The 17963-nt window shown below is 40.2% G+C and overlaps 1 protein-coding gene across 1 annotated transcript in view; it reads right to left on the bottom strand.

Moving 5' to 3' along the window:
* FBN1 (fibrillin 1) overlaps nucleotides 1-17963 on the bottom strand; it is a 242811-nt gene that overhangs the window by 180705 nt on the left and 44143 nt on the right.

Raw genomic sequence — 17963 nt, 5'->3', positions numbered from 1 at the left:
CAATAGAATAATGTCTTTAGAAGCCTTAAAAATTATTAAGTGTGATAAAATAAAATACGCTTGGAGTGGTTAAGATGCTCTTACATGTGAAATATTTATTACAATGTATGTACTGTAGCCTAAATTATAAAGATAATGTAATTTATCCCAAATCTTTGCAATGAGATAACAACTAGATTGGAACTCTTGCCTGGCAGGAACACTAATTTTTTTCTTATTCATTTAATTAGAAAACAGAAATTGGGCTTTTAATCAGCTGCTCAAAATATAGTTACTCTGTTCCTTAAAATGACCTTGAAAGTGGCAAAGATTTATGTGGGTGACATCTTTTTATTGAATCAATTGCATGGTTGGGAAACACAGACAAACTTTCAAATGCAGTGCATTCTTCTTCATGTCTTTTTTCCTTAAAACTTGAAGAATGCACTCAAAAGACTATCTAAGTCTATCCCCCCCTTCCCCGCCACAGGTGGCACAATAAAAGATATCACCCACAAAAATCCTTGTTTATCACATATTTCCTGGACCATAATGGCCACATCACTCCAACACTACCACAAAATTATTTTATTTATTTTTCATGAAAGAGGTAGGGCAGGATGGAACCACAGAGACTGAGTGCATTTTTATGTGATCATCATACTCTTCCTTGCAAGAATCTAACACAGCATGCATGACATGTTCTGCTCCTGGCACCTGTGGGTGCCTTATATACACACAGAATTCCACTTTGTGTATGCAGCATAATTGCAAACCAGATCCTGTGCTAATTTCATTAGATGATATTTCATAAGTCTTGTACATGAAAAGCTCTAATCTGATCCAAAGCAAGTGAAGTTTATAGTAAGAAACCTTAATGGGCTATTTTCTTTTCATTAGGGGTTAATGGGAACATGCATACTGTATTCTGACATTCCTCCAGGTGTCCTCCAAGATGCCAATATCTAATAAACACCTATTTCTAAAATATATGAACACCCCAAACAGGCCTGGTTTCCAAGAGAAGGACATAAGGCCCAAAAGAAAGAGTAGATTCTGCATTATTTATGTATTTTCCCACCATTTTAATAAAATATCTCTATTACCCATAACATTAAAAGATCCAAAATGTAAGTAATGATATTCCCCATTCAGCCATCCTGCACCTACAGAAAAAAAGACTTCCTTGCTAAAATGATTTCATATTTTTAAATACTTCTTATTGTTATCTAAAATTACTGTCACAAATGTGCAGGTGCCTGCTCACAGAACAAATTACTTCCTCAACACCCTCACACCCTCTCTCAGAAGTTGGCTCACATAAACTGACTGTCAACTATTGGGTCTGATTCAAAGCCAACTGAAGTCATTCAGAGCCCCTCTGACTTCAATGGGCTTTGGATTAAAGCCATAGTCAAAGATGAGCTCTGTCCAGGATTCATTTCCCTTGACAATATAGGATTTCTACATCCAAGCCTAAAAAACTGCCCACGTGTTATTATATACAACCAATTCTTTCCTTTGTGAAATGCATGTAAGAGTCTAGCCTCTGGATATGAAAAAATGAAGAGCTGCACGAAGTCATGAAGCCACGCCTGGGGGGGTTTTGGCAGTGTTTTACAGTAAGTGGCAAATCATTATTTCTTTTGATGTTCATTGTAATAATGTTAACCATCTTGAATTCTTTTGGAATTTCTTTGAATGCAACAGGAATTCCATTTTACCTCACATTATTTACTGCAGAGTTGGTACATAATATTGTACTGGATTATACTGGAAAATAAAAACTGCATGCATGAAAATGACTCACATGAAGATGCAGTGGTACTGGCAGGAATGTGTCAACAAGCACTGTCCTAAACATACTCAAGGAACGGCAATGAAAGAGTTAAAGAAAACTTGAGTCATCTGAACAAATCAAGGCACCTGGGATAAAATCCTGTCCCACTTAAGTCAGTGGCAAAACTCTCACTGAGTTCAATAGGGCCAGGGTATCAATCCTGGTTTGTCTGGAGGACAGCTGAACATTTATATCAGCAGCAAAACTTATCAAAGTAACAAAGAGAAACTCATCCTAATTTGAGACTGATGTGGACATCAGCAAGATAGGCTGAGGGATGTTGTCATTTCTATTTGAAAATCCTAAACAGCTGTTTTCAAGGCAGATTAGAAGATTTTTTAGAGTTTGGACTCAACTCAAGGGCTTTATCTAATGCATACTTTGCATTTGAGTCTTCGTTGAATTAGAAATTGAATAGAGCAGCTGAGTATTTTAAAATCTTTTGGAAGATGTGAAAAAGGGATGTGAACTCTAGCACACCCTGTAAAACATAAATTTCTTACCAAAAGAATATGTTATTCATGTGCTCTGTACATTAGGTCAATTATTACTCACTTTCTTTGGAGAGCAACCAAGTGTCTCCACCCTTTATAACAGAGCGCACTGTAATCAACTGCAGTAAGAATAGCAGAATCATTCTAATGCACATTGGTGGCTCAGGTCTCAGGCCCAGCAGGCTTCTACAACAGAAGTCTACAACTGATTTGCCACCATTCTCTCTGTTAAAATGAGTGGGAAGTATTTTCTTTTATCCTTCAGTAAATTATATCAGTATAACATAAATAGTAAAAGTACAGAGGATATTTTTTAAATTGACCTTAAATCTAAACAATCCTGTTATTTAAGGACAAATTCTATAAACACTCTGATACCAACACTTCTTCCACTGCATTCTGTTAGTTGCGGCTAGCCTAACTTAACCTCTCACAGTCCTTTCTGTCTCTAGTTGTAATAAAGCATATTTTTACATTGACATCAGTAAGTAGCTGAAGTACTGGCATTAGATTTAAAATGATTTATAAAAACAGGGCTCCATAGATCGCATCTGGAACCAAGTTGGATAGATCTTGTTCTTTATTTTAAAATAATAGTTATCTCAGAAATCTCTCTCCTTAGTAGGTTCTGACTGGAATGTGGAGACGGTAAAAGTGTGGCCATATTTCATGCTACAATACGGTGAGGCAAAATGCATGGTTACGATACTTTTTCCCTTCTGGCTCAGGCCAATAGGAACATTTCACATTATTTAAATAATTAAACAGGTTAAATATAAAAAATACCTATTCATCATGTACTGTCCCTGGACTGTGCTTATATATCAGTAAAGTTCACCAGCCATTCAAATAAGTGGACTGCATCACTCCATTGGCTCCCTCTGGCATAACATCCAGTTTAAACTTCTCATCCTTGCTTTCAGTGTTCTCCATAGCTCTGCCCAAGAGATATGTTTTAAAAAAAGAAAGAAACCTGACACACTTGGAGCCCTTCCGTCAGTGATTCCACCCATTTATTCCTCTCTCCCTCACGTCTACATCGTCTTTTTCTGTATCAGCCCACATAAAAAATGGTAAATGGTCTGGCAATTCCAGTGTGCCTGGGTTTCACTCTCTCCTCATTCAAGTTCTGTCCAGGAGCCTATAAACTCCAATTCATATCACCCATATCTCATTTCCACATAACTACCACATGATAATGAGAACTGACAAAAAGAAGCTATGCCTGATAAAACGCTACCCCTGATCATTCAGTGCATCCCGTCTTTTATCTCTTACTTATGCATTTTTGTGGGCATGTCGCATTGCACCAGTACTGTATGAAGCACTGTCATAAATAATACTAACAACAACAACAATGTTGACATAGACAACTGGAAAAAATGAAAGAAAAAGAAATACACACTCTCCATTGCTCTGACATCTTATGTTTCCTGATTTCAAGTTAAGACAGCTTTTAAGTTAAGGAGGTCATTAGAGAAGTAACTCTGGCTTCCTCATTCTCAGGCTTAGCCATAGCCCCCATTGTGCTTAACAGGTGCCTTTAAATTTCACCAAATGAGACTTCTTAATGAACCTTTAAACCAGTGGTTGACTGTTGTGGCAGCACATCCCACCTTATCCACCATTTCCCACACCAAAAGGACAGATGGGACCGAGATGCGCAGTTTGGGTATGATTCACCATCCAGGAAGTCCCCTCCGCCTGCGTAATTCTTTTTTGGGCCTCTGCAGCTAGGTTTGGCTTCTTTACACAGCCACATTAAAGAGCAGAGCCATAACTGACCTAGAGACTCTGGCTATAATTCTTTGCTTGCCCTTTACTTGAATGTCAAGAAATGCATAATACCAGGAACATGGCATGTTAGAAGCCTCTATCTGAAGTGGGGACAGGGCTTGGTGAGCTATCAGGTCACTGCAGAAAGAGCCGAAATAGTAGGTGCATATAATGTGAGTGCATCTTAGAGCCTATACCTGACAATGGTTCTCTTCTTATTTGGGTATTTTCAGGAGAAGACAGAGAGAGAAACAAGACAAAGGTCAGGTGAGGGTCTGTCTCCCTCAGCCTGGGTGTAAAGGGACCCATGAGAGGAATAAGCAAGAGTCAGTAATTTTCAGTCAATTAGAAAGAAAAATGAAATGTAAGCAGAGATTTGGTCAATAAATAACCAGACAGTGTAAATATTTTGGAGGTTGGTTTGGTTCCTCTGATTCTTAAAGGAAAAAGTGAAGTTCCCACCCTTGTTTGTTTTTTCTTAATGCCCTGGCCCAGATATATTTGAGCCAGTTCCTCCGGCTATTACACTTAGCTACAGGCATCAGCTAGAGACTGGGGTGGAGAGAGGTGGAAAGGTGAGTTATAGCTACCTTTGTGCAGGTGAAGGAGAAGCAAAGGGACAGATTTGGCTTTGTTCCCAAGTAAACGCATCTATAACTGCACAACAGGAGAAAGACGGACTTCAAGTAGTAATTCCAGTAAGGGCAATGACAGGAAGGAGCGCAGGTTCCAAAACCCAGGGATGAAAAGCGAGTCTTTCTTGGGTTCTTAGCGTCTCAGTTTCTTGTGTCATTGGCCTGCATCTGACTCTCTTCCTGACTGAGGAATGTTAGAAATGAAAATGAAAGGCTGACTCCTTTCCCACTGGCTCTACAGCGATTACACGATAGCGACTGCTCACACCGGCCAAGAATCACAGTAAGGAGACACCAGCTCTCTCCAGGTGAAGAGAGGACTCCAAAACAGACAAAAATACTTGTATGTGCTATATTTGCACACAGCTCTGCAGACACAGCTTTCTCCCATACACTACCAGATACGTTACAATGCTATGAAAGGCTTGTGGAAACTTTCTTCCTAACCTAAAAGCCGATCATCACATGGAGACAAGTGACTCCTTTCACAAGTAACATTGTATTTAAGCCACTTCACCCCTTAACTATCCCTGTTTCATGGGATCAGCATTGGCTCTTCATTCCCTCTTTATGGATATGATCATTGTACCTACATAACTGTACCTAAGGTAATCTAATGCCTTCCACGAGTTACTGTTTTTTTCAAATAATGAACACCACTCTAGAAAATTCAGAAAAGTTCACTCTCAGCTTTAATACTTAAGCTAAGTACACGCAGTCACAAAGCCTGAGGCAGAATCGATCCAATCCAGGCAGCTTCCTCTAAGCTGTGTAGTTGAACCAATACCTAGCTGAACGTCCAGGCAGGGGGAGGCCAGCACTAACCCAGACGAGCAGGCAGTGGGTCGCTAGAGCACATCTCCCAGCCTGTTGACCATTGCCAGCCCAGCCCAGTGCCCCTGGATGGCTCCCCAGGACATGCTCCCAACCCGCTGCTGCCTCTCACAGGGGGTTAAGGACCCCTTATCCGGGTGCTGGCCCACCTTGGGGAAGCCTCTCCCTCATGGGGCTTCCCCCAGGCTGGGTTCCCTAGACCGGGCAGCCCCGAGGAGCTGAGGGCAAGTCCCCCACTCCCAGCTGCTGATTGCTTCAGCCACTGCCACAGGATGGAGGGGGAAGGAGTCCTCCAGGATGGATGCCTGCCCATGCAGCCCAGCATGGGGGCACTCGGGGAGTTTCCCCCACCCCAGCCCAGAGCAGCCCCAGGGAGCTGAGGGAATTCTTCCCCTCCCAAACCCCAGGGCTGCTTACCTTAGCCCCCGTGAGTCTCAGGGGTAGCCTGGGGCAGCCTCAAGGAGTGGAGGGAAATTCTTCCATTCCCCTGCAAAAACTTTTGCCTCAGACTCCCAGCAGCTCAGGCAAAACCAGTTGCAGAGAACCCGGAGAATTTCCCTCCACTTTGTAAGGCTGCACTGGGCTATGCCTGAGCAGCCAAGGCAAGCAGCCCTGGGGTTTGGGAGGGGAAGAATTCCCTTCAGCTCCCTGGGACTGCCCTGGGCTGGGGGGGAGCCCGCCCCCCAATGCAGGGGCTGCCCAGTGCCCCCATGCTGGGCTGCATGAGCAGGGACCCAGCCAGGAGGACTCCTTCTCCCTCCCTCCTGTGGCAGCCAGTGAAGCAATCAGCATCTGGGAAGGGGAGGGCTGCTGAGGGTTGAAAAGCCCCTGCCACAGGGACTTTCCCTCCCCCCACACACTGTGTAGACCCTGGCTAGGGGCATCTGGGGGCCTGTTCCCCTGCTCCCTTCCCCACCCCCCAATCTCTATGGGCAGAAATGAGGAATGCAGGCAGGAAAGGAGCAGAGGGGTGAGGCAGTCCCTGCTGCACTGGAGCAGACCGCATAGCCCAGAGCTGCAAAGCATCTTGGGATGCTTGTCAACTTGAACCAGGAAGGGGTCTGGGACAGAAGTTCCATAAACCAGTTTGACCTAAATCAGTTAAGTCTGATATTACATCCAGGTTTATCTTCAACCAGTTTTGGCCATTTTGAAAGCAGTTTATGTGCACTGAACTTCTGTTCTGTTACAGGTTTAAACCAGTTTCCAATCACTTAAACCAGTTTATATGCAACTTCTGTCCCTAGCCGTGGGCATTACAAGGTGACTAGGAATAACAGTTACAGCAATTTAGCAGGAGACATTTTTTTCATCTAAGGAAATCACTTCACAATGATGATATTTATATCAAAATGATACCTGGCCCTGGTCTTATCTTGATAAAAATCATCACCAAGAAACTTATTGGCAGTTTCTCTGATCACAAGGACAGCTCTTTACAGGCATCTAGTCAGACAATGTGAGGAAATTCTTTTCTTGTTTGCCACAGCAATAAGGAGAAGGGGTTCCAGGTAAGCTTTGTGAATTTCTTCAGCTTGTGGACAAATGCTCCTTACTTAGCTCAGAGGTTTTAACCAGGCATCCTGGAATGATGCTGATCAAGGCATACTTGCATGTAAGTTAAGTTAAGTACTTTTACAGCCATACTTGTAGCTACATCCACTGCTGAAAATGGAAGGTTTTTCTTTGTAGCATACAAGGATTCAACTGCTTTAAGTTTAGGGCATATCTTGCTCCAAGCACCTCTGCTCAATATGGTAGCCAATGCTCAATTGACTCTTCACAGTACACAAAATAAACGTGCAGAATGGTTCCTTCCACAGCACCTAGACAAACTAATGTGATAACTCTAATTTTAAACATCCCAGTTACCAATCGCTAGTTACACTGGTCCAGCCTGAACTACAGAAATCAAAGAGTTAGAGGGAACCTCAAGGTTCTCATCTGTTCCAAACCATGCCCAGATGCAGGATTCACCATTTCTAAACTATCCCAGACAGATGCATCTCTTCTTGAAAACCTCCAGTGACAGAGATTCCACAACTGTCACCACCCTACAATCATTCTAACAGCGCAGAAAGTTATCAAAGGTTACAAACATTATATTCTCACACACCCATCCACAGACATGTACTGGTATGTGTAATACGCACACATTTCAAATGCAAATATTTGTTCCAAAACAAAAATAAATGGCATCCTTTCTCCTTAACACACATGGGAAGTTTACAAGCATAAATCTCACTCATATGACTTAATAGCACTTCTTTAATACATCAGTGGGAGAGCTGGCCTTCTCCCCACACCAAGATCCACTGTAATTTTTTCAGCTTGCATTTTTTAAACAAACTTTTTTTTAAAACAGGATTTTATTAGGCAACTTCATTAGGTATTGTCAGTATAACATGTGCTTTTACTTCACAGCACTCAGTTAATCACTGCCATAGGACAAATACTCCTTGGATAGCTCAGCATATGGACAAAATGGTACTCAAAACATCGTCAGTTAAGAAGACTTTGACAAAGCATGTGCTGGATCTTGCTTAGATGACTAAAGTACCTGAGTGATGCTGTTAGGGGTGTCACAAATCACAAACAAATGGACATTTTTGCAAGTTCTCCAAAAGATTAAATTTTGTTTAGACGTCATCTTGTGTTTCTTGTATTCTTAGAGCCAAAGAATTTTTCAAAATTTAAATAAAATACTGCACATCCATGGGATGGGAGCAACTCCACATGGCAGACAATGATTTTGTGTGCAGTGCTTCCATCTGTAAAGAATATTGACTCCACAGCCTTGTGTTATTAACCTTACCTGGCAATGCATTAAATGGAACTATGACAATCAGTGAAAGATAAAGAATGAGAAATGTTGGCTTTCTAATGAGGCCTTTGGATTGATCAGAGCTCAGGGTCCCACAGGTGTTCACAACGACAGATAATAAAATAGAGAAATTACAATAAATTACTTTTCTCATTTTCTTTTGAGATAACAGCAAAATGTGGTACTGCTGTGTAACTGAACAGGGAGCAGTCCTGCCAAGTGTTACCTAGCAGCTGAGCTGGTGAGGAGGTCACTATCTGGTTAAAGCCGAGTAAGCAACTACAAATTTTCTCAAAAAATGAACATTGTCGTTGACAGCAGCGGGGAGAATGTACAGAAAAAGAAAATGAGTGATAAGAAAGGTATGCAGGTATGGATGTCTTTATACATATAAGGTTTTAGGAAAATACTCAACAGTGAAGAATCAATTATACAAATAGTCTGTAAACAGTCAGCAGTAGTATGAATATGCAAGCAACAAAAGGTCACTGGACTACTGTGGGGTCCTGGATCTGACAGTCCAGCAAGATCCTGGACTGTCTGATCAATAGGACAGGGAGCAAGATGTGCTTACAAGCTAGCACATTTCTTAGTATAAGAGTATATGCTATATGCTCAATAAACCTACACTAGTGGAATGGAAACGCCTGTCTCTTGAGTATTCGCTCTCAACAACCTACTGGATCTCCAATTCAAGGTTTTGGGGTAACACCTGGTGGGGGCATAAGCAGCCCACTCACCTGCACTTTCAACCAGTACCCTGTGTGGCAGCTGTGACTGCCTTGGTCACTAGTAGCAGTTCATCATTCCTTCTCCCCTGCAAGTGCTAGGCAGAAACTGTGAACAAATAAAACTTGGACTATGCCCTCCTCAAAGCCAGCATAGCTCAAGTCTTCTCAAAGTTCTGTGGTATGCCCTCTGGTTGTTAGCAAATGCAACCACGTCTTCCCTGGTATTGCTACCTTTGCTAGGTAAGTTAGGCTACAAAAACACCTCCCTTTTGCTGGGTAGATGAGTAAATCCTTTTTAGAGTCACTGCTTTCCATAAGACAGTACCCCTTGTTTTCCAGCATAGTGGCCTGTTCTGTAGGCTCTACTTAGTTTAAGCTAGAAGAAGCTACTATCACACTTTCATTTTGCTGTAGTGACATTCTGGTGGAAGACAAGCAACTTAACATAAACTCCCAGTGCGTTCCTCTAGCAAAATGGGATAATGGGATGCTGACACAGTGTTTGCATTTTAGAAAGAAAATATGGGAGAAGGTGCAGAAAAGAGCCACAGAAACTATCTGAGAGCTGTTGAAAAAGTCTTACAGCAACAGATTTGAAAGTTTAATCTGCTCACTTTATAAAAAAAAGATTGAGAGGTCTTTTGATTACAGTATATAATACTAAGTATTGAAGGGCTTTTTAATCCAATAGAAAAAGTCACGATAAGAAACAATAGACAGAAGCTGAATCCAAAAAAATACAAATTAACTTGAAGGCATGAATTTTTAGGAATATTTGCTGGCGAAGGTGATTAATAGGGGTGTGTGAAGCTTCAATCGCCAATTCAATTTGGAGAAGATTCAGCCCGATTCAGTGACTAAATCATTGAATCTGAATCAAATTGGCAGACCCATTAAAAGCTCCAAATCAATTTGAAGCAACCAAATTGATTTGGAAAAGATTTGTCGAGTAGGCGATTCAGGAGGTGGTCTTGCGGGGAAACAGAAACTGTTGGGGGGAGACTGCTCTGATATTGACATCTGTAGCTGACCAGTGACTGTGATCTTTCCCTGAGTCCCCTTCCAATCACAGTGCTCTGGAAGAGGGATGTAGAAACAGCATATAAGGCTTTGTGTGAAGCCTCTCTCTTCATCAACCTCCTCAATACAAAAAACTCATGGACTCAACATAGACACTGGATTTATGATACACTATAACCTGCCTAACATCTGACTCCCCAGGTACCTCTACACTTTTACCTGTTACATTCCCCCCCACCCCCCCAGCCTGTCTCTCATCCCCTGACGCCTCAATTTACAACTGCATTGACTGGTTTTCTTCCCTGCATACCAGCCTCTGGCTTCTTTACTATTCATTCCATCCAGGAAGAGCACACACCCCAACCTCAGCCTGACGAAGGGTTTTGAAACCCAAAAGCTTGCCAAGATATATTTCTCCAACTATTTAGTTGGACTAATAAAGGATATCACATCTACTCAACGAACCTTTCCTGCCTGTTCCGTAGACCAACATGGCTACAACCAGAAACCCAGTTAACACACACAAGTGAAACGAGTTTTGTTTTCAACAGTTTGAGGTGCACTTTCACAGAAGGCCCTGTACCTATCTCCTTGAAACCTGGCAGGCTTCATGCCCTCAAAAGGGGCTACCATCCCTGCTGTTTTCATCCAATTTTGCAAAAAAAAAGACTACATTATAGGTATTTTAGTGATTCCCCATTATAGGCTATGGCCAAATCACACCAAATCAGTGTCGAATCTTTCAAATCCGATTCCGCCAAATCGATTCAGGACAGTGATCTGAATCACCGAATCAAATCGCTATCCCCCAGGTTGACTGAATCTGAATCAAATACTGGCCGCTTCGCACAGGCCTAGTGATTAACCACACTGGAATGAACTTCAAAGAGAACATAGGAGACATGTTTTAGTCAGATATTAATTATTCAGCTTGGTACAAGGGTAACTGGGTGAAATTTAGTAGCCTTAACTTCAGTGGAGTTATGAAAAGGGTACACTGAAGTTCTGCTCCTTTGTGTCCAATTGTGTGAGCTGCTCAGGTATTGGCATAGAGTCGTAAAAAACACCTGCTCATAATGTAGTATGAAATTTGGAGCTCTGTGGTAGAAAGAGGATTTTAGTCTCCCCAACTCCCAATCCAGCAGCCGTTTCCCAGAAACTATATTCACTTAAAAAATGAAAAAAAAAAAGAAAGAACAAAAATCAGAAACTTCTTCTTGAACCAAACTGGAGCCCTGGATCCTACTACTTCATAAAAACATTCTCTAATATAAAACCCACCCAGGCTGCATCCACATGAGCATGGACATTTGGTACCCCGGAGACAACTAGCAATGGGACGCCTTGTACCGCTGCTAGTAGTCCCTGAGGAATGCCTGTGCCATGTGCCATCTGGTGCACAGCAGATTACCCCGGGAAGGGCAGAGGAGGCTGGGGTCAGCACTGGGCTGGCCCCAGCAGTCTTACCTGGGATCCTAGGGGCCTCCCAGGACTGCAGCATCAGCAATCCTGCCACTCAGAGCCTGGCTGGCAGCTGGAGCATGGCTCCGGAAGGCCAGGCTCCAGTTTTGAGCAGTGCACGCTGCCCCCATGTGCACCATTCTGCTTTTTTTTGTGCAGGTTTTTTGACCCCTGGATCCAGGGGTCAAACACACACACACACACACACACACACACACACACACACCAAAAAAAACAACAACCCTGCACTGCTCCTTTGCAGCATAAAGAACAGCTGAATGTGCGGTATGTGGCACCACAGATGTGTCTGCAGTGCCACATACCACACGGCCGCACTTGTCTGGATGCGACTCCAGGTGGCAAATATATGCATCAAAGAGGCCTAAAAAGCTTTGAGATTAGAATCACAGTGTGCTGGATTAGGACTTGAATGACTATCAGTAAATGAGTCGTCTTCAAAAACTGATACTGCTGCCCTATGCTCTCTGAGGCTCCTAATAATATTTATTTGCATGTAGCTGAATTCTGTTGTCAAAATTCATCTGGTTAAAAGTCGCATGTTTTTGTTCTTGAAGAAATATATTTTAATAATGCAGGCACGTATTCATTTCTAACAATACTAGAGTTTTATTGGTCACTTCCCTCAATCCTCGGGCATTAAAAACCTTTTCTAAAAGAACACTTATTGTGATTTCTTTACTCAGGCAAATCTCTTATTGATTTCAGGAGGAGTGTTGTCTGGCTAAGGAGTGCATAAGTAGGTTCTTTAATTTACAGCAGAGCAGAATTTGGAGAGGGATATTTCTTTTCCTTTTCAGACCTTATTTAGGCCTCTTTTCTTTTCCTACAGCATTGCTCCAGCATGCCAAAGCGTACAAGCTATCACTGAAAAAAAATATAAAAAGCACTCAGTCATTATTCCTGAATTTCCCAAGGCCAGTTGGAAGTGTAAATGTAACTGTTGTTCTAATAGTTCTTAAGTAGTTATTTCCCATCTTTTTTTGCAACATTTATAGAGATAGAATTTTTAAAAATCTATTTCTAAATATAACAAGTTACTGTAAAAATAGTAATGACTTTTATAGAAAAGATGTTAACAGCACCATATCAGATAGGTTGCCAGGGGATTTCTGAATGACAAAATAGTCACACTGACCATTCTGATCACCTCTACTCCAGAACTGTTTTCTTGACAGATCAGTGTTTTGCAGATGACCTACATAAAGAAATTGTTTTACTTGGAATTGCCATTCTCAGATTATCCTTGAATTAAGTATGATCTATGATGTTTCAAAAGAGGTTCTCTTTGCTTTATTAGAGCCAACCACAGTGCAAACTTTATATATTTTTATATAAACCAAAAAACTCTAACTTGACTATTTCGGAATCAAACACCTTGATACTGTATTTCACTGCCCCTTTTCTTTCTGTTGTCATTGTAACAAAATTTGAATGCTAAGAGCTCAATAAGAAGGGAAAAAAGGTACAAATGGAAAATATTCATATACAATTCCATGATGAATCACAAAGAAAACATTTATTTTCACAGCAACCAACCAGAGGATTCTAGGTAGTTTTACTTTCTTATATCAAAATATATAGAAGCCTAGAGCAAAAGGAACATTTTTCTCCAAAAAAGGTAGAATTGTGCAAATATAAATAGGTTCTCAGGTTCATTTATTCATTCTTTTAATCATTTTAACCCCAGTAGTTGACACTCAGAAAACCAAACAGCAAAGTCACACCTCCTAAAGAATTCTTTGTGCTCAGCTATTATATGTTCTATGAGGCACAAAATGAACAGCAAGGTAAGAGAGAGCTGAAATACCTCATCCAATGCACCAAATGCCCTGATGGAAGATATGTAGGAGACCAGACAACAACTGCGCACCAGAATGAACGCACACTGGAAATCCATCAAAGACAGAAACACCCAATTACCGGTGGGGGCACATTTCTCACAGGAGGGCCACTCTCTCTCCAATCTCTCAGTCCTGATCCTCAAGGGAAATTTACACAACACATCGCAGAGACGAGCCTATGAGCTCCATTTCATCAACCTGCTGGATACTAGAGATCAGGGACTAAGCATAGACATTGGATTTTTGATGCATTATAATCTGCCTGGCAACTGACTCCCCAGCCCAGCCCAGCCCCTGGCTTCTTTACTTTTCATTCCATCCAGGAAGAGCACACACCAACTGCTGCAGCTTCCTGAGCCTGACGAAGGGGTTTTGAACCCGAAAGCTTGCTTAACAACTATTCTCCAACCATTTGGGTTGGTCTAATAAAAGATATCAAATTCACCCAAGGAACCTTGTCTGCCTATATCCTTAGACCAACACGGCTACAACCTAAACCCCGGTAACTGAACATGACATTTGTAATGATAGTGAAAGCATCAAAACGGCTTAAGGGTCATTATCATTATGAAGCCATGATATGCAGAGTCATTCCTGCAGGTCCCTCAGCATGTGAATGGATGTCGCCTTCATGACAATACACTAACACAAATTCTATCCGGTTCCCCAAAAAGCTCCACAGAATACAAATCTGCCTATGAAGACTAGTAGGGGAGGTTGTACTCTCCAAATATCCATATTGTCTATATTTATATAAAGCGGCATCAGTATTAATGTCAAATCCCACAGTCAAATATGCATAGACATCTCTTCCTGTATATAATTTTGGCAGAACCTCTCAATGAAAATATGACCTTCTACCTGAGGTTTCTTGTATACCAAAGACCAAATAATGCACAAACGAAGTCAATAGAAGTTTTGCCATTGACATGAATGGGAACAGAACTCTTAAGTAGTGATTATGAGTCATATATTGTACACATGCACACACACTCCTAGTTTATGTGCACTGAATTCTTGTTCTGTTACAGGTTTAAACCAGTTTATGATCACTTAAACCATCTTACATGTAACTTCTATCTCTAGCCCTAAAGAACTTGAAAGAGGTTATGTGGCTGCCTGTGATATGCCAGTTCTATCTTCCCATGCTTAATCTTAGACTAATAAAGCAAACAAAAAACTTTTAAAAATTTACTTCAATCCATTATGACTTCAACAATATCTATATCAGATTTTATGAAGACTATTTCATTAACTGATACTTTTATTCCTTTATGAAAAGTCCAATAATTTCTAGACTGAACGACATGTGAACAAAACATGGAAGACTTAACTTCCATTTGAATTTTGCATCAAGTCACCAAAATAAAAAGTAAAAACAGCTAAAAATCTAATACCTTACTGCATGTCTGAAAGGCAATAGTCTTAGTAGCCAGACAATAAGGTGGAAAGTTGTAGAGAGATGTGCTAAATATTCAATTTTTTTTTCTTTTTGTGTTTGAACTGAACTTTGCTTTCAGCGGAAGTTTAAAAAATGCTCAGCATCATGCATGAAGTACTGAACAATGTCCAGGAATCATAAGTCCTTATGCATTTTCCTACAGATAATACAAACATTTTTAAAAAAACATTTAATAGTTTGAAATGTATAAGGCATTGCGTAAGCAATGACTGACTAGTAAAATACCTATATATCACATACAATTGATCATTAATGAAAATAATTCCTTTATTTATTTGCAGACACTTATTTTTATAAGTTTATAACTCATAAATAATGAATACATATTTTCACCTAACCAGAAACAGTCAGTGTGTATTACAACTACCCTTTCTTAGTGTTCCTGTTGTCTCAACACTCATTTTTTAAAAATAAGTGTAGCACAGAACCCAATTGGTTATCCAATTTAGAGCTAGAGATATGTTGGTTATACTGCGAATCTTAAATGCACTAAAATTGAGGTGGTTATTCAGTTTTGGAGGCTGTCACTCCCAAAACTAGGCTACAATCTAAATTTTCTAAAGTAAAAACAAAAACTACACATTTGATCAGCTTCTTGCAGACAAATATATTCCAAGCTCATTTAGAATACAGACTTGAAAATGTTGTTTTAAAACTGAAACAAAAAGCATTAACAAGGTAATAAAATACATTCCACTTATTCTTTTTCTTTAAAAAAAAAAAATCACTAATGCTGGAATTATAACTAAATTTCAGCCTAAAGCAACTTTTCATGCCTATGTTATGAACTTGTAAAAATAAAGATCTGCAACAATTAGCAAGTATTACAGGCCTTCAGCTATAGCCACACTAGAGTGTGCTGCTATAATACTACATACACATTAATGTTACAGGCCTGCAGAAACTACATGTCAACAGATGTGTTTCTTGGAAGAAAACTACAAAAATCAAGTTTATTCAAATGTTTGCCAGCTACCATATGCTGCAATACTACTTTAAATGCGACATAAGGCTTTGGGAACATACTTTTACTGCTATCTACACTTTGTTATTTACTTTCCATTTCAACTAAATACCAGAGACGGGGCACACTAAGGGGTGCAGCGTCCTCTCTGTGAAAACATATTTTATCTGTTGTAATATTTAGAGAGAAGAAAATATACACAACACCAAGTCACTGTTTGAACACTGTCAGTGTTTGCACTCTCATAAAGGATCTCTGGGAAAGATATTTTTACATATGGCATTCATTCTGGGAACTTTTAATAATGGCCAAATATAATTAAAAATTGTGAAAAATTCTTGCCATGAAGAGAGCAGTACAGGAATGACTCTGTTTGAAGGAAAAGTATTCATTTTCTCATTTACTGAGTCCAGAAAAAGAAATATAAAACACACACGTGATACATTCTTAATATCTGAACTAATTCGGGGCCAAACCTGTGCCCATGGATGGCAATACCAAGACTGCAAGAAACCCCAGGATTGGGCCCCTTACGTTGCCACAAGAACTTGAGGCAGTCTCATGTTCTATGCTTAAAGTGGGTCTCTCTCAGACAGCCTAAGTAGAAAAATAAAATGGTTTTCATATCATTTTTATAATGCAGGACTGCAACAATGAACAATTATTTGAAATGCCAATGGGGAGATGGATACGCTCAGACAATGAAGGGAACTTTCAGAGTAACTGAAAGAGTGGGAATCCTTATCCTTTTTCAAGTAAAGGGCATTTCCAATAATGGAGCTTGTACCATGTCCTTTTTTTTTCTTTAGACTTACTTTATATTTTTTGTTAAAAAGTATACACTTTTTTTTTATGCTTGTGCAGTGATTCTCAAACAGATGCCCCATTTGGAGTTCACAGGATGAAGTTTGATTTTTGGTTTTTAATTTTCTATAACCTGGGATTTATTTTCATTAAGGATTTCATCCTGAGAGAGTTGCATGTTCAAAGTTGAGCATGTGCTTAACCAGTTCTGAGCGCTTGGGCACTGATCCAGCAAAACCCTGAAGCGCATGCTTAACTTTAAGCATTTGAATGTCTCTGGTTTAAAGTTAAGCATATGTTGAAGTGCTTCACTGGCCCAGGGCCAGAGAGTACCTTACAGAACTGAGTTCTAAAAGCTTAAGTCCTTTCAACCAAGCTAGCATCCATAAAATATTTTCCTTTCCAGTCTATACGTCTTAAATCTGTCTAAAATTGTTTTAGGAAGCATTTCCAATTCCATTACACTTTCATTGTTTAATTTATGTTATGTCCATCTTTCTGATAAACATCATCCCAAAGAAATACCAGGTCAGTTTTATTCATGATAAGTCTGCACGTACTCGGCACTACGCCCAATAGGCTTCCCCTGCTCTGGAAAAAAGCTAAATACTGTACTCAACAGCTTAAAAATTATGAATTCAGGTATATGAGTAATGCAATCACACCACAGCCAAGCAGACTTGAAGAGAATATATATCACTGGTGGCATAACATATACTTCCAAAATGTGCTGAAAAAATCTGGTATATAATTTTAAAATTCCTTTTACTCTTCTTTATAGCATTTTATAGTAACAGGAAAGGTCCACCAATCCATAAGAAACAATTTGTGGGCTTTCATCAACCAAGGATTGCTGCTCTTTGAGAGTAAAAGCTGCTCACACTGTAGATTTGGACTAATCTCTTTGCACTATAAGATTAGCAGTATTTTACTAGATTTGGCCCACTGGTTTACATGCATCTGTGTCTGAAGATCCCAGATTATTTAAAGGGTTTCTAAAACTTCATTTAACAAACATGGTCAACATTTTGTTCAGATAATATGAAATCAAGCTTGCCTCACATTACAAATATGGAACAAATGCACGAAATGGAAACTGTTTAAAACATATTAGCAGCAGAACCATGTTGCATATCTCAGGACCGAAGCCAGTGATTCATAGATGTTAGGGTCGGAAGGGACCTCAATAGATCATCGAGTCCGACCCCCTGCATAGCAGGAAAGAGGGCTGGGTCTAGATGACCCCAGCTAGATACTCATCTAACCTCCTCTTGAAG

Source organism: Alligator sinensis, unplaced genomic scaffold (assembly GCF_000455745.1).
Source record: "Alligator sinensis unplaced genomic scaffold, ASM45574v1 scaffold814_1, whole genome shotgun sequence".
Taxonomy (NCBI): domain Eukaryota; kingdom Metazoa; phylum Chordata; order Crocodylia; family Alligatoridae; genus Alligator; species Alligator sinensis.
The sequence above is the reverse complement of the archived record's forward strand: the minus strand, read 5'-3'. Positions and strand labels throughout refer to the sequence as shown.